Source organism: Engystomops pustulosus, chromosome 5 (assembly GCF_040894005.1).
Source record: "Engystomops pustulosus chromosome 5, aEngPut4.maternal, whole genome shotgun sequence".
Lineage (NCBI taxonomy): Eukaryota > Metazoa > Chordata > Amphibia > Anura > Leptodactylidae > Engystomops > Engystomops pustulosus.
In genome coordinates, this window is record NC_092415.1 from 169,134,869 (window position 1) to 169,162,594 (window position 27,726).

The 27,726-nt window shown below is 41.0% G+C and overlaps 1 protein-coding gene and 1 long non-coding RNA gene across 3 annotated transcripts in view; one reads left to right on the top strand and one right to left on the bottom strand.

Moving 5' to 3' along the window:
• The window catches only part of OSBPL3 (oxysterol binding protein like 3), a 124,454-nt gene that overhangs the window by 17,211 nt on the left and 79,517 nt on the right, over nt 1-27,726 (top strand). For both annotated transcript variants that reach the window (XM_072153754.1, XM_072153758.1), the window contains exon 2: nt 6,802-6,942. The gene's annotated coding sequence lies outside the window, so the exon portion shown is untranslated. The remainder of the gene's footprint in view (nt 1-6,801; nt 6,943-27,726) is intronic.
• LOC140133502 (uncharacterized) lies at nt 1,346-25,799 on the bottom strand. The gene is made up of 3 exons (XR_011855914.1): nt 25,701-25,799; nt 25,556-25,603; nt 1,346-1,617 (listed from the first exon to the last, which is right to left on the bottom strand). It is a non-coding gene; the product is annotated as an uncharacterized lncRNA (long non-coding RNA).

A 27,726-nucleotide genomic window follows, 5' to 3' on the forward strand; every position in this document is an offset into this window, starting at 1 on the left:
TCACAGATTATTTTAGAAATGTAAGGCTTATTGCCAAAATATTCTCCAGAATGTGTACTCAGACCCTTGTCCCTCCTGGTATGATGATTGCTGTATTAAGGCATAAAATATATAGAATAGTGGCGAGATGTATCCGTTTGTTTCAGGAAGTATACTTGACCGTGATTGGAGACAGATTTGTTCAAGGGCAGCTAACTTTCCATCTATCCTTTAGCCAAGTATCAATACCAAAAAAGAAAAATACTGGTAGAGTGACTACCAAGCAACCTTGTATATAACACAGTTTGAGATGTGAATAGCCCTTTAAAGGAAATTTAAGCCCTTGTTTAAAAAAAAAAAAAAAAGTTATACAAATCATGCAAATGAGTCAGAGACTTCTATTGAGCCTGGAGACTTCTATTGAGCCTGGAGCCCCTCAGGCTGATTTGCATAATTTGTAAAACCTTATTTTTTTCATAAAAACAAGGGCCACACTTGCACATATATAGCCAGTGACCAGTTCCTATAGAGCCCTATTAACTGACTGACCTTCTTTTAGCTAAAAATTGTTTCGCTTACATTGCCATAAATCACCTTTTATCTTCTATCACCTGGTATCAGAGGGGGTGTGTCCTGCTCATCTGACACCTCCTATCTAATACTCCCCAACCCTTATGCCCCCTTACTGGTCACAGTTCATCGTCTCAGGTATTTTAGCCTATTAATAATAGCAAACTGTACCCCATGCATGTATCTGATCACATGAAGTCACAGCAGCCTCTATGGACTTCTACAGCTCCTCAACCTCCATGGAGGCTGCTGTAATTTCATGTGATCACATACATGGTGTACAGTTTGCTATTCTTAGGCTAAAGGATCTGCGATGATATCACTGGTCACATGTCTTAAATGTAACACAAGGCATTGTGTAAAAAAATTGACACAATATTTCCCATCTGTACATAGAGCTTTATATGTCTGTAGTTGAATATTAGTAGACGGTCCCTAAGTACAAAGAGGCGGAGCAGTGTTTACAAAAGACACAGAGCTGTCAGTCAGAATAATGGGGCGTGATTCACTGCCAACTTGAGAGAGAAGAGTCACAAACACGAGGCATGAGTCACAAAAGCTAATCAGAAAAGCATATCAGAAAAACATCTGTAATTAAGGTACAGTGGCTCAGTGGCAGCTAATTTTATGTGACATGGGGAGAACTTGTGACCCTTCATCAGCAGGCATTGTTGCTCAGGTTGGTCAAAATCTGGTGACAGGTCCTCTTTAAGAAGCTAAAAGAGGAGCAGATCCTAACAGAGGGGGCACACACCAGTATGTCAGTGTGCTTGGTTTACAAACCTTAATCCTGGTGGTAGATGTCCTTTAATTGAAGATGTGCATAAATAATAATCAGTACTGGCTTCCGACCCCTGGATCCTTTAAATCACAGATTCCTCCAAGAGCGAAGCAGTCATCCATATCAATTGTCAATGTTGACTGTTGCTATAACTTCTCCCTCAAGCTGATAGAGGAATTACAGGCGGAATTTCCATTGTTCTTGTCAGAGTTATTGAATTGCCCTTTTGTGTACTTGCAGTATAAGAAAAGCACATGAATAGACTTGTGGATGTGAAATAGATGTCACTGCAAGAGCAAGTAAATAACACAGGTCTCAATGTGAACTCAACGCCATTGTTATCTAGAAATGACTTTGTGACCATAACTAAGCCGGCCAGACAAATCCAAGAGACGCTACAGGGGGCAAACAGTAAGCATTTTACAAGAATATCCCCAGAAGGGGTTGTCCAGGATTACTGGACCCAGTGGTGTAGAAATAAGAACTTACACTTACCTTGGGTCCAGCCCAGTACCTCCCATCACTGCCAGTCTCTGTTGGTATAAAAGGGTTCATTGGTGATGTCACATTAACCACATATAATACAGGCCACATGTGAGGGGAGACTCAATGCTGGACTGGGGATAAGGACTAAGGTAAGTATACGTTCTTTCTATTTTTACATCATCTGGATAGTCACTGTCTATATAGTGACATTTTTATTAAAGGGGTTTTGGCCACTAATAAGAAACTTTTGGGTTCTCCCATATTCTTCATATACAAGTAAAGTTGCTCTGTTGCTGGCTTCATGTGTCGTCTCATGCCTTGCGTCCGGCATATGAAGGAGGCCATAAAGTTATTGCTGTGTGCATGCCCCGTCTCTGATAACCACTTCCATATCTGGAGGGTGCCAAGGACATCTAACATTGGAGAGGTGCATACAGTTGACTTCAATGCTGAGCTCTCCATCTCCTTGACTTTATACAACCAGTTTACAACTCACTTCAAAGTAAGTTTTCAAGATGATGCCACCACACTGATACTCAGAGCATGATAATTCACTGTGATACTGCACATGTAGTTCAGAGCCAAAACTTCTGTGGCCAACACATGTCTAGCCTTAGACTCATGTGAATTGTTACATATGTCTACCATAGCCCCCATTGAATGCCTCTCTGTATTGAGATTGCATTTGATTAAGGCCCAGTTCACATCTCTGCTAGGGACTTCCATTATGCAAACAGAATTACAGAAATGGAGGGGCTTCTGTTTGGTTTCGGTTATTCTCTTTTACAATGCTCCTCCCTATCAGAAATCGGCAGTAGCAACACATGTTCACCACACATCCTTTTGTCTTTAAACAGGTTGTTTTAGATATACTGTAAATCTTGCCCTGAGCATTAGTAGATTGTTCTCAGTTGAATTATTTTAATTAGGAAAATAGTGTTGTGGGCAATTATCTTTTCCTAGGTAACCAGTCTCCTGGGATCCATATGTGAATAAAGTACAATGTATTCACGTAATCTGCTCCTGAAGTTGTAGTGCTGCAGCGGAGTAAGGAACTTCATATACTTGACATATTGTTGTATGATAAATATCTGTAGTCTATAATAGTTGGCTGCTTGGATGATAACTCAAGGACCAGACCATATGGGGCCCAAATTTCAGATTTTTTTTTTTTATAGTTTTTATTCAACCTACCCAACCATAAGCTATAACTTAAAAAATCCCCTTGTCATACCCATCTGACAAGTTTTTTTTTTACAGCGCTATTTTGGAGTAAATAGAAATTGTTAGTTGTTGAATAGAAATTGTAAATTTTTGCTAAACATTTATGAACTGTCATTACAACTTATATTGGAGGGAAATGTGGCAAGAAATGCTATAAAGCCTCAATTAAACTTTTTGGCGTCCTAGGTATAAAACTCAATGGGGCGCATTTACCATACTTGCCCGTCTCGTCGCGATCCCCACTATGCGGTGTCCGTTGAGGATTTGGGTCTGCCGCGATTCACTAAGATTGTGCGGCCAATTTCCTGCATGTGCCCCTTCCCCCGCTGTGACACAATTTTGTTTTTAAATTCCGCGGTTTGTCCGAATCAGTCGGGTTGGTTGGCATCCAAGCCCCCCAATTTGTGTCGCATGCAAGCCGACGCCAATGCGTCACAATCCGATCTCGTGCGCCAATAACCCGGGGCAATTCAGGGCAAAACGGTAAAATGTCGCGAAACCCAACGAAAATGCGGTGTTCGGACCCATGTCTTTTTATACATACGTTGGACGGTTTCCCGTCATGTCCTTATAATAAATGGCACAGACGTATCCCACTGTGGGATATTCCACCCGGTCTGCTTAGTCTCTCTTTTACAAAAAAAACCCCCTTTAAAGCGTGATCAGCTGTCAACAAATAGGCGCCTTTCGTTTTTTATTTTCTAAAGAAGACTATTGTTTTGTTTAATATACAAAGTCAAAGCTCGAGATCTCTTAAAGGAATGAACATTGACTAGTGGAAGTACGATAAACATGAGTCTGTGCCTGGTTGACATATCAATATTATTAAAATGCTTTACACGATGGGAAAGGTTGAGAATTCAGACCACTCATTTAGGAAATCAATTGACTTTAAATGTCAGTATGTAAATGTGCAAGTTGTTAATTGTATCCCTGCATTGGCAGAGCGGTGCATGTCATTGCAGAACACAGTGTTATCGCACATGACTGGCAGGCACCATATTACTGGGAAAAGTTCTGAGATTACTTTCACAATAACTGTAACCTTGACACGAATTGTGTTCCTTTAATTTAGAAATCATTTCACCTTGTAAACTCTGTGCACTTTCAAGAAAAGAATAAAGACTTAGAAAAAAAATGGTTACAGCATGGTATTGGTGCAATTGGAATTGGTACATGTCCCAAATTGTATACAAAATATAATGTGAAACTAACTCAAATTGTGAATGTGATGTAAATAACACCTAAAAACCACATGCCATGTTTCCTGCCCACATCATGTTAATTATTTTTTGGGCTTTACTTTTAGATGTCACAACTAAAATGAACCAACTCTGGTGGTCCTTGTTGTGGTGACTAGCAGCAGAACTTCCCTTTTGGTAGGGCACACATTAGATCAGTGTTCTGTTTTTGCGGACAGTGGGGCTCATTTACTAAGGGCCCCGCGGACTGCACTTTCGTCGGACATCCTGACTATTTCCATTTTGCGCCGATGGGAAGGATTTAAAAGGGCTTTTTGTCGCTCGGGATCAGATTTTGGCGCATCAGCACCAGATTTCACGTGACACAAATAGGGGGGGGATGGCCGTCGGACGATCCGATGGATTTGGACAACGCACGCGATTTAACATCTCAAATTGTGTCGCAAGACACGCACTCACATACAACGGGAAGAAGAAGGTGAACTCCGGCGGACCTCAGCGGGGAAGCGACACATGCAGGATCTCGGGCAGACGATCTTGGTGAATCGCGCCGGACTTCATCTTCGTCGGACCGTTCGGATCGGGGATCGTGACAGGACCGGGTAAGTAAATGTGCCCCAGTGTGTAATGCTTTTCTGAGCTGTATGTTCCCAAAAATGGTCTATGTGTCACATGTATGCTGTAAAAACACTTTAAGGGGTTGTCCAGGGATATAAAATATTTTATATATGGCTTGGGGCAATTTAAAAAAATGAAGAGTATACCTTGTCACCCCCTCCCCGCTCACTTGTGGCTCTGCCCCTCCCCGCTCACTTGTGGCTCTGCCCCTCCCCGCTGGATCTCTTTTTGTATTCCGAGAACGGCGTTGCCATCCTGACCACTACTGTCCGTCTACTACAGCATGGAACAACTGCTTTATATTAAAAAAAAAAAAAAAAAACCTTTATGGCTGGCAGATTATGTCACTGGTTTCTTTTAACTCTCTCAAGGATCATATAATTGTGTTAACTTGCAACCAATCCAAAAACATGTTCATCCATTTGACAGCCGTATTATCACGTTCCCATAGACCAGTGGGGGTGAACCTACAGCACGGGTGCCAGAGGTGTCACTCGGAGCCATTTCTGTGGGCACTCATGCCATTACCCCAGGACAGAGTTCACCATATAGGACCAAATCTTCCTGCAGTCCCAGGGAACTTAAGCAACATTTCATTGGCTGTTGAGAAGGTGTTGACAAAACTGCATTATCTTTGGAGGTCCTCCTTCTGGACCCTCCATTCTTTCTCTACAGAGAGACCCTAGAGCAGTGATGGCGAACCTTTTAGAGGCCGAGTGCCCAAACTACAACACAGACCCGCTTATTTATCGCAAAGTGCCAACACAGAAATTTAATTTGTGATTTATACTCCCTGCTCTGTCCCAGTTTTCATTGATACCAGCCCCTGAGTACACCAATAAAGCAGAAAATAGTCCCAGGTTGAGCTGTCACTTTAATATAGCTCTGTGCACAGCAAGTCCTGGGCTGTCTGGGACTGCAGGAAGATACCTGGAGTCCTCTCTGGTGATGGCCTGAGTGCCCACAGAAAGGGCTCTGAGTGCCACCTCTGGCACCAGTGCCATAGGTTAGCCATCACTGCCCTAGAGAGAAGCTACAATGAGAGTCTGAATTTGCCCTTCTTCTTTCAACTGTATTGGGGGTCGATACGATCGAAAGATGTGGAAGAACAGGTAGGGATAAGTTACGGCTTAAAATGCCACGTTGGCACCTTATTGTAAATAAGGTGGATTTTGGTTGTAGTTTGGGCACTCTGTCTCTAAAAGGTTCGCCATCACTGCCATAGACTATTATGTGAAGACCCGAGACGGAATAGGACAGGCTTTGAGTTTTTTACAGACTTCCCACGAATACGTGAGAAACACATTCATGGTTTTGCCGTTGATCCATCAGTTAGAAAAATGGATAGCATGCGGAATAAAACAATATTCATAAGCCTTATTCCGGAACCTTTTTTCCTGACACATGAGATTTCTTGGGTAGCTTCATATGTCTCTGTTACATATGGGGGGAAAAGTATCTCTGTACAAATTGCGTTGGCAGTGGGGCATTTATCATGGCTTGTATACCAAATTTCTTGGGCATAATTACTATAGCCTTTGCAGAATTAAACCAACATACCAAGAGGCCGGAGCCTCATAGTATATCGATGTGCGCAGGGGAGGGGGGCTGTGGAGGTTTTGCACGATGTGCCAGCTCTTGGTAAATTCCCCTTCCTCCCCAATGTGCCTGATAGTACAAAGATTGGTACTGATTAGATTGTGAGCCCCATTGGGGACAAGGACCGACTTGGCAAGCTCTGTGTAGTTCTGCATAATCTGTGTGCGCTATATAAATAAATTATTATTTTTATTATTAAAAACTGAAGATCCATTTAACTTTGACTTTTTTTTTTCTTACCTTTCTTACTTTTCTCATCGACTTTTAATTTCTATGTGTTACAACTTGCCTTTCATGTGGGTGCAGAGCCCATAGTCAATACTCTCAATTTTATTTTCACAGGATTAATTAAAGAGGTCATACCCATCGTATCACAGGATTGGGACGTCACGTGAGGATATTGTTTCTCTCCTGTGTGTAACGTTACAGCTGGTCCTCAGTGTTGTTGCTTCGATGGTGAAGAAAATTGCTGGTTTTATTCTGGTAAGTTAAATTGTAATTGCTTTTTATTATTAACCTGACTCTCTGGAATAAATAAGACATGCTTGTCATCTACTGTTCAGAATCTTGATCAATCTATGAACCCAATGTAAACATTTAAAGCGTAACTAATCTTTTGCCATAATTACATATATCCATAATGCAGTTTATAATAGTAAACTTTGTGATACACGTCATTAAAGAAATATGTTCATGTGTCCTTCTTTTTCTCCTGCCTTTCTTCTTTATGTAAATATTCACTCCCCATTTTTTTTATTTATTTATTAATTTATTATTATAATTTATTATTTATTTATTTTACAAATCAATAGCTCTTGTCATGATGTAGAATAATCTTTTTGCTATCCAACTTAGTTTAGCATAAGCCTCTGATTTTTTTCGGTTTTCTCTGTGCTGATTATCTCTATGAATCCATAGAGTGTTTACATAAAAGACACAGTAATTAATGAGTAGAGAAGAAAAAGATGACCGCGACACTCACCGATGAAGTCTTCAAGCTTTATTCAAGTATACACAGGTGGTACAGGAAGCCGACGTGCGGCAAGGCGACGGGCCGTTTCGCGCTGAACAGCGCTTTCTCTAGTCTGGTCAGAGGCTAGAGAAAGCGCTGTTCAGCGCGAAACGGACCGTCGCCTTGCCGCACGTCTGCGTCCTGTAACACCTGTGTATACTTGAATAAAGCTTGAAGACTTCATCGGTGAGTGCCGCGGTCATCTTTTTCTTCCCTACTCACTTGTAATTACTGTACTCCTGCGCTGAGCACCTCCGCGGTCTTCACGTCCCTGCAGCTAAACGCCAGCCATTAAAACTCCAACAGTGATCCCATCACGCTTAAGACTTCAAGGTGTATGAGAGTAGTGCCAGCACTGCCTCTACCCTGTTGTGATTGACACAGTAATTAATAATGTAAACCAGAAACTATACACAGCACAAAATGTTAGTATATCATTTTGAAGTGATAATCCGTTATCCAGCTGCAGCAAAGCCTGAAAGCCGGGTTAGTGCATTAAACTGGATTTTACAAAGTGTAGTTTACTATTGTGTGTTTTACATTGGTAAAGTGTCAACACAAAAATAGGCTATACAAACCGTTCCTATCAGTAGCACAATTTGTATAGACTATTTTTTTTGTGTTGACACTTTAATATATTATAAAAGACACAGGACTGTTTCACATAGGGGAGAATATTCTGCTCCCTGCTCACCCTGGTGGGAGCAGGGGAGGTGATGTGATGCTTTCTCTGTGTAGTTAGCTTGAGGTTATTGTGCTTGCTACTCTGTAGTATCCTACAAAGAATAGCAAAAGGACCTCCTCTGCTCCCTATCAGTCCCTTCATCTTAGTCTGATTCTGCAGAACTTTATCTCTCTCTACAACTCAAGAATTGTCAATTTTATGGACAGGAATGTCTGGCTGATGAGGTAACAGACAGGAGGCTTCACTTTACATATCAATAAAATGGTTCAGAACATGTAATGGATGTATTTTGGTAAATTACCCAATATACTGTTCACCACACTTGCACACACATTACAAAAAACATGAGGTAAAGTTGCCAACCCCTTTAAGTTATCACATACTGTAAACACAACCTTGTATATAGTACAGTACACGAAAGCGCTATAAGCTATATAATACCTAATGTGCTCATTGCATAGGGTCTAGATGTGTTGGATTTCTGATGTTCGGGGCTCTTCCTGTGGGTAATTTAATTGCCATTTTAGATATTGTACTTGCATTTTCTGGCTTTCTGTGTCTCCAATTAAGCTCATGAAATGAATGAAAGATTTTCCTCTAAGTGGTGCATTAACAATGTAGTAATATCCGATCGTCTACTTACTGTTAAGATCACGGAGCTTCCAAGAAAAGATTTAGAATTTCTATGGTACCTTGGGGAATAACGTGCTGATCGCACTCATGGCTCACACTTTCCCATCTGATGAGCCATAAAAAGCTTGGCTAATCATATTGATCACTCTTAACATAGCGGAGAGATCCTCTGGTGGGAATATGCGTTTTCTTACCCAGATAATGTAATATTAGTCTGTGTCTGTAAATTCTGCTGAAAGGATGTCTACAAGTGAGTAATATTCCGTCTTGTTGAGAGATTTACCACGTGACTAGTTATCTTCTTGGGGAGGAAGTTAAGAAGGATTTCAGTCTTGTTTCTAGGCGGGTGCCATGCCGTTGTCTGATTCATAAATCTTGCAGATGAGTAATCCTGAGCTTGAAGACTTTCTTGTATAGATGAGTGCGTCTGGGGAGCAGGAGGTGGCGGATGTGCTGATTGTGATGCGCAACAGGGGCTGCTGCCACTCGCTGCTATGCAAGACTCTGCAGGCTGGGAGGTAATTAGAGCATGAAAAGCTTTTATCACATCCACTAATGAACACACTCGTTTTTGAGATTTTCACTTAAAAGTTGATCGCTGCTACAGAAAATGACATAATGAAGAATATGAGGATTAAATGCAAGGTGCTCTGTACTGTGTAAATCAGTGTGCTGGAGTACATGGATGTTCTCTCAGGCCTTATCTACTTCCCCTTTAACAGCCAAGTCTAAGCTGACAAACCGAATACATTATACATTATATTCTATAATTATAAATTAAAAATATTAGGACACTGAAAAGCTCTTTGGTATAAAAAAGCGACTCTCCTAGTCTTGTATTCAGATGGTACTGTAACTCTTTCCTGTAAAGATTAACTACATTTTTGACACAATTCTTCATTGTGCAGGGGACGATAGTAAAATTGTAATCTACTATAAAGGTAATCTGCTTCTCTGTGCTTATTTTTCTGCTTCTTTCTTCTGTAGTGAGCAGTCTATCGGAAAGCCTTCTGAACTATGTCTACCTCAGTTGGATAAGACTAATGATTAACTCTTTCTAAACCTAAGAAACATTTCCCTAGATGATTTATTGCTCTGAGGAGATTTGGCTATCCAGGGACTGTAAATTGTTAAAGAAAATCTACCGTCAAAATCAAGCCTGATAAACCAGGGGCATTCACTCATAGATCCAGGCACCGTGACTGTGGTAATCTTCTTATATTTGTTTTCCATGGTTTCCTTCCTTCTAAAATAGACTCTGGTGGTCTATCCAGAGCCCCGGGGCGATGTCTTTTCACTGGTTGCTACAATGAGCAGGTCCCCCCCTGCACTTCCTGGTGCCTATTACACGGCAGAAGAAGGAGGGAGAGAGCAGGGGGAGGAGGAGACATATTCTGCTCATTGTAACAGCCTGTGACGCTGCAGCACTGAGGTGCTCTGGAAACACCCTTCAGGCTCTTTAGCATACTTTAAAAAGTTGATTTTTAAAGGAAGGAGGCCATAAATAACAATTTTTAGAAGATTACCACATTCATGGTACTTATATTTATGAATGTATCTGGTTTATACAAGCTTGACCTTGTTATCAGGTTCCTTTATCTCTCATCTGTGAGTGATACAGGACAGAAAGCTGATTTACAGAAACTGCTTAAAGGGGTTGGCCACTTTTCAATAAATCTCTGACATTAGACATATCTCTGCATGTGTATGCACCTGTATCTTTGCCTTTAACTGTTCTCATTCCGCTGCCCTTTGCATATATACACAGTTTCCTCTCTCTCACTGGTCTAGGTCATCCTCTTGGTGTCAGCCACTGTGCCTCTCTTTTCACTGTCCGTCCTCACTGACAGAGACTGGGAGATGGGTTGGGGGGGATTCAGGATGAGTCTTAAAAACTCTCCTGCTACAGCTCTTTCTATTCATCAGAGTTCCCACATGCAAACAAAGAATCAGGGAGAGTCTGCACACAGCACAAAATTAAGTAGCAGGAATGCTGAAACATTTGATGAACATTCAGGATATTTTATTTAGACAGTAAAGGCATATGGACACCTTATGTAAAAGATTGCCCAACCCCTTTAAATAAGAAAGAATGGCAGGGGAAAAAAGACACAGGAAAAAAAAAATATATATATATATATATATATATATAATATATATTATTATTTATTTTATTTTTTTATGAAGTAGATTACAAAGTTAACTATTCTCTACACTATTCATTTATACGGGCAGTACGGTGGCTGAGTGGGGAGCACTTCTTCCTTGCAGCGCTGGAGTCCTGGGTTCTAGTCCCACCCAGGTCAACATCTGCAAAGAGTTTGCATGTTCCCTCTGTGTTTGTGCGGGTTTCCTCTGGGTACACTGGTTTCCTCCCACACTCCAAAACATACTGGTAGGTTGTTAAGATTGTGAGCCCATTGGGGACAGGGACCGATTTGTAATGCTTTGTGCAGCGCTGCGTAATATAATTTGTGCGCTATATAAATAAAGAATTATTATTATTTATAAAATTGTGTTCTAACTCTATAGTGTGGCTGATCTGTAATACTAAACAAATGCTATGAACAAGAGTGGAGCTATATAGGAGATTTTATTTTAGGGTTTGCAGTTTTTTCATCATTGTCAGATCACGATACCGTAATTTTGACTTTTGGCACACCTGTTTATAAGCTGTTTTTAGCTATTGTACATACCAACCCTGTGGCCTTTTCTTTGTTTATCTTGCTACGTTCTGGAGTAAATGGAACAAAACTGCAAAACCATTCACCACCGCTACTATGATATGGCATGTAGATATTGCGGCGTAAACTTAAAGATACTGCATCACTTGCTCAGGGGGCTGATCGGCAGGATTGTAGTGAGTTGGTCCGACCCCTGATATAAGGATAGGCTAAAAATAAGTGGAACTCTTGCTTTATAAGAAACAATTAAAAAAAAAAACCTTCATTAGTTTTCTCAAATCCAAGGAGATGGCGCCTACTCCTGCTATGGTCAGCAACAACAGGATGAGGATCATGAATAGCTGGTTTCTCTCCATTCCACAACTTGTACGTATACCGCGGAAACTTCAGCAGAGCTCCACGCTATTTGCGGTTTTAATTTCTTGGGTTTTTAAAATCTTTTTTTCCCAAATAAAAACTGTCCTTTTACACCACAACAATAAAAAAAGCATGAAAAATAATGGTGGTTTTTGGGAGGAAAATCACAATTTTTAAAGGGTATTCCGTAAATGTCTTCCTGTTTGTGTTTTTTTTTTTTTTTTTAATAAATGGCTGATAATATCATTTTAATTTGTTTTCCACATTCGACTAATAGAACAAACTCACTTTCTGCTGAATACTGAGATCAGACTCAACAGGTTCCATTCAAAACTTATGTTTGAATGGAGGTGATGTAAAAAAAAATAAAATTGGGGGGTGAATTGTTGAAGTAACTTGTGAAACGGACATTTCAGCTTCAAGACAAAGATATATAATTTATAGCTGACTAGATATAGATGTCTTAATTATTGTTGCGATAATTGAAGTGGGTCACTTAGGCATGAATGCAGCGGTATTTAATGGATTACATTACCCTATGTGCTGCCTATTTTGGATGTGTTCGGTGAACCACTACTTATTCAACAAGTACAGTTTCCTTTCACCACCGAGCCTCACTTACTGCATGTATCTTCCTGCATTTGCCATTACGTTACATTTGGTTTTTCAGGTCACTTATCACTGATGTTAAGATGTACAGGCAAGGTCTTATGTAAGTTAATGAAGTTGCAGTATACTACTTTCTGGTATACTTCAGTCAGTGGTTATACTGTATGTAGAGAGGCTTGTCACAGGGGGTCCTGTACAGTGCTAGGGGAGTGTTTCTGAACCTTTAGGCCATGTGAGAAGAAATGGGTCTTAAACCTCCAGGGTGCCGGGAAACGGGTACTTCCGGGACAGGGCCTGGGGACCACACGTGAAGGGAAGTCTCCTGGAAAACAGAAATGGTGTCCTGTGTCTGAGCCACATTTAATGGGTGAATCGGGTCACATGACCCCGGGAACTTTGGATAGGACCCAGGAATAGAAACTGAAATGACAGGAGTTATGTGGGAATCTTTAGCCTGGGAGGGGTACTGAGGCTGTGGAGTTGGAGTTGTGGAGTCTATGACCATTACAGTTGAGTCGGAATAAAATGGACCGACTCCAAAAATATATAATACAATTTTAAAATTGGTTCAATGTGCTGAATACTTTTTGTGGAAAATATGGAATGTCCTATAAATATCTGTTTTTATGCAAGCGAAGAGATTTAGTTGAGATGTGAATGCACTGTTGGCTCATTCTCAGTAGTGAAGCTCCTCCCCTACAGATCACAGTAAACGGGCACTGGGAATACTTTGGCTCATCTCAGCACTGTTAGAGTGACCAGAAAATCCGGTTCATACTTGGCATATCAAAAGTTTCAAAAAAAATGTCCATAAATCAAATGTCCATGTATATTCTCACTGTATGCTGCTTCATATTTAAGTCTGAGCTCATGTTTTTGTATGCTTTTAGTTGAGATGAATATGACTGCACATTATGTACATGAATTGTAGTGAAGCTCCTCTCCTACGGATCAGATCTGCACTTATCTTAGAACTGCTAACAATTGCTAGAGTGATCAGGAAACCTTGATTGAGGCAGGATTGTCTAGTGTATGTTCTCCCTGTATACTGCTTTATGTTTTAGTTTGCTTTTCCTCTATGTTCATGTTCGTAGAGTTTAGCTGTTTTGTTGGATACTATACACTATACATAGAATATGAGGGAAATATGTTTTTTATTAACATTAAAGTTATAAGGTTGTATTCCAATAAATATTTTTTTATGTTCTACCTAAATAAGTTGGTTATTGTATCATAGCGATGATAAAAAGCCCCTTTTATTGCAGTAAATTTATCACTTAAACATGCCCCATGTATGTGGAAGTCAGAATTAGGGTAGTCGGAAGTCGTTTGGCTTATGGATATCCCACAGCAATGTGGGGTAGTGTATGTGGTAATGGCTATCAGTGGCTATAATTTTTTTAATGCAAATGGAAGTTTTTTGCCTTCCTATTAATTAAAAACCATGGCATCGCACACCCACTATCTTTGCAAAAGGAATTTTTTAGTACAGGCAGTCCCCGGGTTACGTACAAGATAGGGTCCGGAGGTTTGTTCTTAAGTTGAATTTGTATGTAAGTCGAAACTGTATATTTTATAATTGTAGAGCCAGACAATATTTTGGCCCCAGTGACAATTGGAGTTTAAACATTTTTTGCTGTAATGGGACCAAGGATTATCAATAAAGCTTCATTGCAGACACCTTACAGCTGATCATTGCAGTCTGGGACTATAGTAAAGCTTCCAGAGAGCTTCATCAGAGGTCAGAGGGGGGGTCTGTCTGTAACTATGGGTTGTCTGTAAGTTGGGTGTTCTTAAGTAGGGGACCGCCTGTATATACATTTCTAAAACGCAACTGAACTACAACTTGCTACTTTTTGGCCACCGCAGAATGTTGATGCCAGTCAGTGCCAGAATTAGTCATTATTTGCTGGAATGTCGCTGGGTAATGTATTCAAATGTTTTGCATGACAGACTGTTCACATCACATGTTTGGAAGAAGCTATGAAAGAGATGTCAAGATGTGTCTCTTGTTGCCCAAACAAACTATTCTTGAAGTCTTGTAGGCTCGGGATTTGTAGGTGTTGTCTTTGTTGTGAATACACTGATATCTGAACTATTCTATATACAGCACTGCAAAAATTTTAGGCAGGAAAAAGTGTTGTGTGGTAAGAATGCTTCCAAAAATCAAGTGTTAATAGCTTCTTTTCATCTATAAACAATCTATGAACCAAAGAGTCCTGGAAGCAGAGGTCACACAGTTTTTTCCAAAGAGTAAAAAATACTCTCCCCGTTTTTCGGGAGTATTTTCAGCCGGGGAGGACTAAAAATTTTCAGGAATACAAATAATTGAGTCATGTACATAATGTTATTAGTTGGCTATTTAGGCAATTATAATTATCTTGCATTAAACATCGGGTGTTCCTCGGAATCTACAGTCTACAGACCAGACTATAGTCGACACTGCCACTGTCCCCGTCCCAGGCCATGGCGGACTCCCCACCCCAGACTAGACAATTAGGCTGGTGCTGCCCACTCCCCAAGATGAGACTATGACTGGCTTAGCTGACCCAACTCCCCCTAGATCAAACTATGGCGGACGCTGCCGACCCTCCATGGATCGAACTATGACTGATTCCGCTGCACCCCCTGGATAGGACTATTACTGATACCGCCGCCTTCCCCCTGGATAGGACTATGACTGATACCGCTGCACCCCCTGGATAGGACTATTACTGATACCGCCGCCTTCCCCCTGGATAGGACTATGACTGATACTGCTGCACCCCCTGGATAGGACTATGACTGATACTGCTGCACCTCCTGAATAGGACTATGACTGACACCGCCGCCTTCCCCTCCTTGCTTGGACTACGACTGACTCCACCCCCTCCTGGATCGGCCTATGTCTGACGCCGCCACCGCCCTAGATCGGACTATGACTAATGATGCCAACGCTGTATCAAAGCTGTTTTTCAGTCCTTGTTTCTTTGCTGTCCTTGCAGGGTATGCTGCCATTTTTGCTTTCTTTTGAATATCTGTTGTCCTTTTGCATTTTTGTGAGCTAATTTAGGTTTTTGGTGTCCCCCCCCCCCCCCCCCCGGTCTTGTTGACGATTTTCAGTAGTACCCATTATACTTGTATCTTACGTATTCCAGTCTATAATGGAGAAAGCTGACTATCAGTAGTCATCACCATTTTAGATTCCAAAGAAGTTGTCACCACATGCTGAATGGCAAACATCCCTTGCTATAATTCTAGCTAAAAATTCACTTGAGAGTGAAAGGCTCTTTGTAAAGGACCTGACACAGTGATTGTATGTTAGACAGGAGTCTGTAGTCATAGGATTTGTATCTATTTTCTTTCCTATTTGCACACCCATGTAAACTGAGTAACCCTGTCTGGCCTAACCTGTACATCTGGTTTTTGGTCCTGGGATGGTCATGCTTACAGCTTGCTGAAAATGCTATTTATTATCTGGCTATGCCGAAGGGTCATTGTATGACATGTAACCAATGATTTCATGTAGATATGTGTCTGCAGGTGTGAGCTTAGTGTGACTATATCTCAGGTAAGTCTGTGACTAGAGCAGTGATGTGGGGACACCTCTGTGTTGTGGGGAGGATAGACCTATCAGACTTGTGCTTCAACAACTAAAACAACAACTAGATTTATTAGATGGATAGAAAGGATTTTTTTTGTGTGTGTATTGTTGCCTTCACAGTGCCAACCCAGCTTTCTCAGGATAGTGAGTGGCAAATACAGGTGCTTGTTGGAGAGAGGACATATCATTGTAGAAATGGAAAATCTTTCCCATCAGGGGAGTAGAAAGCTGGGCAATCACATAGATTGTCACCTTTTTCCCGGAGCCCATGAAATTTGTGATAATAGGGCAGGGAATGATTTCACTGAGAGCACCTCTAGAAATTCTACTACTTTGAGATCCCTGTCCTTGAAATTTGTGTCAAGACCAGACACAACCAATGAAAATTTTATGTGGAAGAAAACTACATACCAGTACATAAAAAATAAAAATAATGCAAATAGTAATGTGGAATTGCTATAATACTCTATATATCTGTCATGGACATGACCGCATGCAGTGGTTCCATGTGTGGTCTGACCAGTTACCAGGTTTTGCTCCAGGAGAATGCACTATATAAAGTCTTAGAGGCTACTTTTGGGTAAGGTACCTCTTAGTGAGAGAGCGTTGACTGCTGGAAATGCCTCTTTGTTGCTCTGAAAGACATTTTGACCAGTTGGCAGACATTGAGAGAGAAGTAAGTGAGGCCAAATAATGGTCTGGACAAATCCCTTGCCGCCTAGGCATTCTGACCTAGCTGTTATGTGGTGTTTGTTCCATGCATGCCCATTGCCCCATCGGACTGTGGATTGCCCAAAGAGACCATCCAGGGCCGGCTCCAATTTTCAGTAGGCCCCTGGGAAACAGAGCCTTTGTGGGCTCCTTTGCAACAAACTCATGTTCTGATATCAAAAATTCAGAAACGAATTACTAAAATATTCCCTAGTTTATCATTCCCAAATATTCTTGTCAAAGTTATTTTATATACAGACCCCCTCCCCCCCACATTGCTTCATTATATGCAGACCCTTCACCCCTCACCAGGTGCTGCCAGCTTGCTGGGGACTAAGATCCGACTGTGTGGGCCCCCCAGTAGCTCTGGGTCCCAGCACTTGCCCAGGTATACCTAATGCTATTCCACTTAAGAACAAACCTAGAGAACCTATCTTGTATGTAACCTGGGGACTGCCTGTATATATGAGTAAAGTGAATAGTCAGCAGTGTCTGTGTTTTTACAATGCTGCTGGTCAAACGCCAGCATAGGCCAGTGGGTGCGCTCTCCTCGTGAATACATCGGACTCCTAGCAGGCGCAGGTCTGTAGCTTTACAGGTTGTTTATACATAGTGTCAGTAAATAAGGGCTTTGTACATCTTGTACCACATTCAGTGCATTGCATTAGGTAACATGGAAGGTATTGTCTGCTGTAAGGAATGCTTCGGGTTCGTACAAGTGCACACATGTACTCCGTTTTGTTCAGCGGTGCTTCATGTTCTTAGTCTTCATAGTTGTTAGATATCTGGTATGCACAGCGCTACTGAACATTTCCAGTTATAGAGACAAGTTCTTGGCTCGTGCTCTTTCCATAAAATTGATGCTCTAGATCATTAAAAGGCAGTGATGTATGTAAATGAGAAGCGGTTACAATTGTATGGTAATTTCACCTCTGTGATACAAGAAACGGTGTAGGAGAGATGGAGCTTTGATTTAATGATATCTTTTTTGTCCCTTGTGAATTAGAATTATGGATTTATGTTAGGCTTTATTGTTAGGTTATCGTCTGTGTAGTACACATAGGTCACTGTGTTTAATTCTGGTTTTATGACTCATGGTGATATTCCTATATATTCCTTCCTATATTGGGCAGCAGGGCCCGGGGTTGTTGCTGTTGACCTAGGTGATGTTTGTAGGAGTGAATGGCTGACATAAAGACTGAATTCACATATTGTTTTATGTATATACTCAGTGTATATACTCAGAAAGCTCCCAGCGTATACTATGTGAGTATCCATAGACCTATACTGGAAGGCAGAGGTGTCATTTTTGCCTGCGTATACTGTGGAAAACACAAGATAGTTCCATGTACACTTGGCAGAGCCATTAGAGATGGTGGGAGATGGATGCAAAGAATAAATTCCCTCCTTCGTGTGTACATACAGGGAGGTCCCCAGTCAGGAAACTGCCCTTAAAAGGACAGCAGCATCACTGGGGGAAACACCCTGAACATCAGTAGCCAATCACTTCACTCCTCCTCTCGTTTTCGGGGAGAGGGGAGGACCAGGATGACTTGCGTGCATATAATGGGATACGTCTAAGCTCTCCGTAGGGAATCTGCCTGGCGTATTCTTAACATCATGTGGACCCATCTGATGGACTAGAACCTACTTGACAATCCAAAAACTCCCCATAACTCCAAAGATAATACCTAATGAGGCCGACATAAATGAGAGGCTCCTTTCCTTATCGCTATGTAGCATAAACTAAATAAAGTTGTAAACCGTATTTGCTAAATGGAGCATATTACAAGGACTACAATTATCGCCATCAATATTCATTTCCGCAATAAAAAAATTAATTCTCTTCAAAGGTTTAGTTATGCTTTAAGTATTGAAAGCATTCAAACATCTTTTATACTTGGCAATATGGTTTTTAATCATAAGAAAGTATAAAAATCCAAGGTCAGCGTCTCCCCCGTTATTCTGATGGAGAAAGGTGTATTATCAACCTACAAGATTCTGTCCAAATTCTGAGCAAAAAATGTGTGTTTAGATATTTATTTTCTACATTGTGCTAGTATTCTAACAAGATTTTGTTGGTGGTTGGCTTTATAGCTATTGTGTTATACTTTGTACTATTTATTGCCAGTTTTGTGCTATATTGTAACATGTTGCTAATGACTGAGGATCGGGTTACTCCATGCACTTTACCGTAAATTCCATCCATTTAGAGAGAGCATTCATGACTTGTCGTAATCGCCTGGCATCCAGCAGAGAGTTCAGCGAGGCTTAATATTAGTGGTGTAATTGCTCTTTAACAAGGATTATTGCTTAAAAAGCCCCATTACATCATTTTGTTTCCCTGAAGGGACCTAATGAAAGCTTCCCCCATGATTTTGTGTACTAATCTCCATGTTGCTGTTAGTCCAGGTTTCAGTCACACCCCAACTCCTATAAAGAAACTCCACTTTGTAGAAAATTAAAAGCAAATGGGGGGCAATTTAAAATGATGACATAGAAGTGTCTGCTAGGGGCCGTTATCATACTAAACCTTTACTTACTCCCACACTTAGCGCCAACCATCATCACTCCCTCCACTCTCCCAAAACAGGAAACAAAATTAGAGGCTACTCAACCAATCACGGGTTATAGAAGTGACCTACCTCAGTCATTGACTTGCCTAATGTTTGCTGTGGTCCAGGTTAAGTGTAACTATGAGAAACTGGAGCTGGATCTGGCATTATTTTACCAGCTCGATGCCGACTCCTTTTTTATGATTATTTTACATGGCCAGGAAACTGCTTTATCTGTGTGGGTTAAACTTATGTTATCTAAATATTAGAAGGTATTGGGAAATCTGCCTCAGTCCTTCCATATTCAACGGCTCACTTAAAGGGGTTTTCCCGTATGGGCATTCACATTTTAATTTAATTAATTTGCCGTATGTAAACATTTCTTCAATTGGATGTTATTAAAAAATGTTCCTGTATGAAGATAATTTCTCATAAATGTAGCCATGTTGTCACTAAGAAACGAGATGGCTTCCTCGGATACGACCACCTCACATTTTGGCAGTAGTGGCCAGACATGCACTATTAAGTCCTGTCTGACCGCTTACTACAGGACGACTGTAGGACCTGCAGTAACTCCAGGACATTTCATATACAAAAAAATTAATATTATTTTAAACTGAATTTGGAAGGAGACGGACAACCAGTGTAGTGATTGGCACAAAATGGGGGTATCCTTGTAGCATTTGGTCTGAAATACAAGCCTGGCTGCTGCATTAAGGTTAGATTTTAGAGGAGAGAGTTTAGTGAATGGAAGACCGATTAGTAGGACGTTACAATAGTCTAGTTGAGAGTGAATCATAGCAACTATTAGCATTTTAGAGGTTTCCAGTTTAAGAAAGGGTGGATTCTGGAGATGTATCTGAGATGCCTGCAACAAGAGTGAGAAAGAGATTGAATATACGGTGCAAAGTAGAGGTCGAAGTCTAGCACAACCCCAAGACAGCGGCCTGCTGCCTCAGCGCTAAGATCCCACAACCGAGATGGAGAAATCATCACTGGGTCGGTTAATAGATGGTGGAAAGATTAGAAGTTCAGTCTTGAGAAGATAAGGTTTCAAGAAAAGAGAGAGGACATGATGTTAGAGACAGCAGCGAGACATTCTCTAGTGTTCTGGATTAAGGCAGGGGTGATGTTACGTGCAGAAGTAATAGAGATGATACCAGAAACCAAATCTGCTGATGGTTTGTCCAATGGGGGCAGTATAGAGGTAAAAGGTAAGAGGAACCCCAACAGTGAGAGGGAGGTGAGAAGAGAAAGATCCAGAAAAGGAGACACTGAATGTCCGGTCAGAGAGATAGGAGGAAAACCAAGAGAGTGCCGTGTCCTTTAGGCCAATAGAGCAGAGTATCCTGAGGAGGAGCTGGTGGACCACAGTATTGAACGCTCCTGATAGATCCCGAAGAATGAGGAGCGAATAGTCACCTTTTGGATTTAGCAGTGAGGAGATCATTTGAGACTTTAAAAAGAGCAGTTTCATTGGAGTGCAGAGAGCGGAAACCAGATTGTAGGGGGTCAAGGAGGGAGTTAGCTGAGAGATAGCGGGTTAGACGAGAATAGACCAGGCGTTCCAGGAGTTTGGTGAAGAAAGGGAGATTAGAAACTAGTTGGTAGTTATTAGCATTGGATGGGTCCAAGGAAGGTTTCTTTAGTAGTGGGGTAACAACCGCATGCTTGAAAGAAGAGGGGACAACACCGGAAGAGAGAGAGAGGTTGAAGATTTTGGTGAGGTGAGAAGTGACTGCTGGGAAGAGAGACTGTACGAGATGTGAGGGGATGGGGTCACTGATGCAGGTAGTGGGACAAGCACAGGAGAGGAGCCTGGACACTTCTTCCTCTGTGACCGGCTCAAAGGAAGAGAGTGAACAAGGTAAGGTACCGGATTGAAGGGGATTAATGGCGTTAGAGGATTGAGAAATTATTTAATTAATAGTGAATGCATTCAATTTTATCTTTAAAGTAGGTGGGCAGATCTTCAGCCCCCAAGGTCTGTGACAGGTGGCTGCACTTTTGGTGTTAGTAAGGAGTTAAGTGTATCAAAGAGCCTTTTGGGGTTGTTAGAGAGAGGGGATATTGGATTAGTAAAACTTTTTAGCGAGGTGAAGGGCAAAGTTATAGGTTTTGAGCATAAATTTGAAGTGTAGAAAGTCTGCAGAAGTGCACAGTTTTCTCCACAGATGTTCGGCAATCCTGGAGCACTGCCGAAGGAAACGAGTTTTGTCCGTGTGCCAAGGTTGCCTGCGTCTGTGATGAAAATTTCGGACAGGGAGTGGTGCTCATTTAGGGCGCTTCTGACAGTATGATTATATGGTTATATAGGTTTGGATAGGTAAAAGAGGTGATGGGCGACAGTGAAGACTATAAGGTTTAAGTTGGTGAGTATCAATGGCATGTCGGTTCCAGTATAATTGATGGGTGGAAGGATTCTAAGAAGGTGAAGTGTTATTGAAAGTAAAAGAAAGAAGATGAAGGTCTGAAAGTGGAAAGGAACAATTGGTAAAATTAGATATTGAAGAAAGTTATTTCTTGCTTGAGAATGAAAAGGCAGAGTATATGGTTGAAATATGCATTCGACAATCAAAGATATATATGCCTGTAGAAGAGAAGAAGAGAGCTGCAATGTATAACTGCAGTAGCACACTTGTCAGAATATCATACTTGGCAGAATATTATCCTATGCAAACAATCAAACTATGTGGCTACTTTTTTTTGTTTTGTTTATATAAAGGAAACCTACCATCGGAAGTGCACCTGATAGTAGATTCCTCCCGGAACCTAACCTAATGTAACCTGTTAAAAACTATATTTTAATAATATGGGAATTAACAGCAGAGTCTACTGGGACGTGTAGTAGTCAGGCCAGACACTGGGAGCTGAGGCTACTCCCCGCCCCAGTACCTCTGCAGTTCATTCCCATATTACTAAAATATAATTTTTAACAAGTGAGGTTCCATGCTTGATTTTGATGGATGATGTTACATATTTTGTACAGCATCCTCTGAAGTGCATGGAGTCTGTCCGGTAGCTCTTTGTATATTTGCACTACCACTACCACCACGGTATGACTCTGTTCTGTCCTGTTCATTACGTCTGTTCCAGCACTGGATGTTTGTTCCCATAGCTGGATGGTGTTATATTTCTGATAACAGCCCTATCATTGTGGAATGTGACATATCTAAGTCACCAGCTGTGCCAACACAACCTTTGTTTCATTAGAGCCCTTGCAATTATGCACTTGTCATATAGCTTCACGTGTCACTGTCACCGATCTTGAGCCGTAGTCTTCATTGTATTTCTGTATACTGTATCACAACTCGCATGTTCTGGCCTTTTACATCCCACACTGCAAATATAATTCTAAATCCATCCAAGCATGGGTGATGACGCTGGTATAGATCTGCTTAGCATTGTGCTGGAATAATAGTATTAGCGTTCTGTGTAGTGGTTTTATAGAATGCATTGTGTAAGGATCTAGTCAATCACAAATCAGATTGTCCATGTAGTTTTGATGCTTGATGTGTTATTGCCCTTGTATAATCCTTTTGAAGCTATGCTTGCATGTTTTGGTCCTACCTTTTGGCTGCGAAGCCAACAGCATATACTGTACACACATATTTTTATGTATATGTTCACATCTTCTTTGGTGGCTCTAAAACCCCAGACTAAAATCTTAATATGACCATGTGATGACTATTAGCAAAGTCTATTCATTTCCACTTATGTTAATAGATAAACACTCACTCATGGTTATTAATATACTAAGATCATAGCAGGTAATTGAATGGGAGAATGAATAGAGATTCCCAGATATCAATATATTGAGTCATTAAAGTCCAATATATCTTGTCAGATATACTACAAGAGAAAATTCCTATATATAAAGGAGTAGGTTACTTTACCTCCTGGTTTTTTTATAATGTGTAAGGGGGCAAGATATTGGATAATTTACCAATATTCATATATAAAAGGTTCTGCTCCACTTTATTGATATGTAAAGTTAAAGGAAACCTACCATTTAGGGTGAGCTGGTGCCGGTACTTACTTTCGTTAGTGTTCTAAACTTTAGAGCAGAAGGGGCTTCGGCGCTGCACACGACCCTGCGCGCGCAACATCTCAGCTATTTCCTATGTAGGCGCTCTCACGATCATGCGCACGCCGCGCCGAAGCGTCTTCTGCTCTAAAGTTTAAAAAGTGTTAAAACCGCGATACCGCGGTTTATAACACTAACGAAAGTAAGTACCGGCACCAGCTCACCCTGAGCTGGTGCTAGGTACTTACAGCTTACACTGACCATTCTAAGTGGTAGGTTTCCTTTAAGCCTACTGTCTTTTACCTCATCAGCCGTTTATTCCTGTTTATAAAATGGCTTCAAATGGAGGGTCATGTGATCTCTATCTGTCCATGAACAATTGCCCTGCCAGGATCTTGTTCTTATATTCATGAATACTAACAGAAGGTCATGGTCAGAGATCACATGACCTTCCATCTGCAGCCATTTTATGTACAGGCAAGTCTGAGGTAAGTCTCATTACTCTTAAAGGAAACCTACCACTTGAAGTGGCAGGTTTCAGATGGAAATACCGAGCACCAGCTCAGGGTGAGCTGGTGCCGGAGCTTATTTTTGTTAGTGTTTTAAACCGCTGTATTGCGGTTTAAAACACTTTTTAAACTTTATAGCCGGCGCAGGTATTTCCATCTGAAACCTGCCACTTCAAGTGGTAGGTTTCCTTTAATATATGTATATTGGTAACTGACCTTATATCCTGCCCTCACACTTACACACACATTGCAAAAAACATGAAGTAAAGTGCCTTACCCCTTTAAGGTTAAGCATTTGACATATCACATTTTTTCATAGATTTTGTAGAAATAAAAAATTAGCTTACGAGCAAACAATTCTAACCCTGCTTCAGCGTGGTCTACAAGCTTGAAGACCTGCAGCCCCACCAAGCACACACATCCTCGTCTTGCATGGCCTAGGGAACACCAACGCTGGACAGGGGACCAACAGGTTTTGGTTCTGTTTACTGATGAAAGTTGACGCATGCTGAGCAGAAATTGTGGCTGCCAACGATCTTACATATGTCAATGAGAGCTCTGTGTGTCAGCCACTGGTGTCACCAGACAAGCCTCTGGTGGTGGTGTTACAATCCTACAGCGAATAGTACAGTGATAAGCCCATACTACGTGAATAACATCACTAATCAAGCCGTTGTGCCTAATTTTATTATCATTGACAACCGCTCATCAAGATCGCACCATTACAGAACGACCTCAAATTCATATGAAAATCTATAAGATCAGTGAGTTAACGTGGAGAAGCTCGTAACTATGCCCAAAATGGGCTGAGGGTCACTCTTTAATTAGAGTGGGATGCCATGCCTCGGCAGTCAATTGGTCAATTTGTGAACTGCATTAGACGTCGTTGTAAACTGTAATTGATGGTCAAGGCCACATGACAAGTTATTGAGACATTGACATTTTTTTGGGGCTGGATCTACCACTGTTATTGGCTTTTGTTTCTGGCATAGAAAGTGGTGTGACATCTCCAGAACAAGGTGATCAAAGTGTTATCATAAAAGATATGTATGGTACATCAACAGAATATGCCCCAAATACAAATGGTTGAGGGCTCCCAATCTAATGTTGACTGTCAGTGGGTTTGGGAAGCTACTGGGCCATATCTATCTAATGTTTATGAAAGATCCTATGGATGTGCCAAAAATGTGTTTCTTGGTAAATCTCCATTTGTCAAACGTTGTGTAATGCAATCTCCAGGAAATCTAGGAACTTGGAGAGATTTGAGTCAGAAGTGGAAGCTTCCACCAACTATCTTTTATACATACCATAAATCTCTTGAGGTCACAAACCATCTTAAAGATGAGTTCTGCTGAAACAGTGATGACTTTGTGGCATGGATATAGGTGACTATTTTCATGTTGCATACATTCTTGGATATGAACTTTCTTAATGAGTGACATCTTGACTTTGTTTCTGAACATAACCATTGAGAATGCTTGTAGGGATTGACAAATCGCCTCGTTATGCCAGTCATTGAGCAATAAATGCACAATAATGCCCTTGTTTGAACGCTCGCTATCTACAGTACCAGGGAGCTTGGCAGCTCCGGCTTAGTTAATGATTTGTAATTAAAATCTTTGAGTTCAGTTTATCATAGTGTCACAAATTTTAATGTAAGGATAAAAAAAGCTCTGGAGCTGTCATGATAAATGAAGGATCACATGAACGTTCATAGTGCATGCTGCTTACCTACTGCATGTGTGTGTGGGAGACGGTACGACCCCGGAGCGGCGGCTCCTGCATTTAATGAGAGGGAGGGTGAAGCAATTTACAGGGAATTGTAAGAAAGAATGAATGCAGTGGGAGGAAATGACTTCACCTTTCATTAACTTACAGTGTAAGGATTGCAAGCCACCCATTAATTGTGGCAGAACAGCCAGCACGCTGATTGTCATCTGTGGGCCGGTGCCCAACTCATGGAAATAGGCTTCTCAGTGTAGCAGCTAAGTAATATTTCTCTCTATGAGGATTTGCCATCATCGTCTTATTGAGAGCATTGGGATCAAGGTGCTTTCTTATGTAGCAATCTCCTTCTATGATAACAAGGAACATTTGATTAGCATTATAGATGCAAAGATATCTCTTATTGGATGAGTGTTTTGCATTGCTGCTGTTAATTATAGCATCATGGAATTTAGGTTATAGGGAGTACAGAGGTAGCAAGAAATTGTGCCCAGGATCCAGGGCCGGCATTAGGAGGCGGCACACCGGGCATAAACCCAGGGCCCCCTATCCTAATGGGGCCCACTGCATGTGGAATTTTGTGGACAGCAGATGTATTGCTCCTTTAATACTCTTTGGTTGAATGTCTGGGTAAAGATGCTATTATTTATTATATCTATCTCCTATCTGACAGTCTATCTATTCATCCATCAATCAATCTTCTATTTCTTTTATACTGCATCATCTATCTTTCGTATTTATCTATCTTCTATCATCTATCTAGCTATCTATATACTCTACTTTATATTTATGTATCTATAAAGCTAAAGGGGCATCTTCTTAAATGTGAATGCTCATAATATAGTTTTATTTTGGGGCCCCACTTTGTCTAAAATTTGGCCCTGTCAGGATCTGAGTCCTAAATGTTGCTTACAAATGTTAAAGTGTAACTTAACCTTTGAAACTATTTTTTATTTAGATTAAATTAATAAATACAGTGGTAGCAACCATAGCAGCTGCTATGGGTTCCGCAGTTTCAGGGGGCACCAGCATCCCACCTAACACACTTAAAAATGGAGGATGTGCACCATTATATACATACCATGCTGCACATTGTACAGTACAATATGAAATATAAAACATATTAAACAATACACTTCTTCCACAGTACATAGCAGGAATCGGCTTCTCCGATAAGAAATGTCTGGGGAAAGTTAAGGGAAAACACAACTAGGGATCTCTCATCTCTAATTCCTGCCATGTTCTTCTACCATGTGGTCAGCAGATACTGACAGATCTGTGAAAGTGTATAAATGTATATATCAGTGAATAAGTTTGTATGCATAAGTGTTTACATGTGTGAGTATACAAATATATTTATTTTTGTAGGGCGGCCCCTTTCAAAAGTCTGCTATAGGGCCCTGCCTCTCATAGTTACTTCCCTGTACACCACTGAGGATTGCTATTATTTAGTCACACAGCAGCATTCATTGCCTTAAGGCTACCATTGTTTTAAAAAAAACAAAAACTTTTTTTCTATATGTCTTGGCATATTCTAATTTTAGATGCCATTGAAATGAATTGCCAGCCATGTAAGGCTGCATGCACACGAATGTGTGCCCGGTGGGCTGTAGCTGGGTGGGCATACATCTGGCACCATGGATAGGAGGAGGGGTGTAACGGGCCGTAACGAGGAAAGATAGAACACACGCTTTTTCCTGTGTACGGAGAGGTAGAACCTGTATCGCTCTGTTTGACCTTTGCTGTCCATGGTGGCATACATCCCTGTACGGTAGTGTGAATGCAGCCCAATACTTGGGCAGGATAGTTCACCAAAACCACTGTTGGTGGCCAAATCTCTGCTCCATGATGTTATAAATGCAAGAATTAAGAATGTGGAAAATGTTTTTTCTGTATGAGACCCTTTTTAAAGAAATGGTTTTAATGTATATGTCTACAACCTCGTTACATTATGTTCTGGATAGTTATGCAATCATATCTTTGTAATAGTAAATAATCCTTTATATAGTGCTCACAGATTACACAGCGCTGCACAGAGCTTGCCAAAATGTGTGTTTTTAGTAGCAGCAGAACTGTAAAATTTGCACTTAGATTCCAGTTTTGTAGCTGGATCACTGGGAGGGTATCCTCACTTCTCACACCCCGTCCCTTTGCTGTAATGGCTAACCAGATTCCTG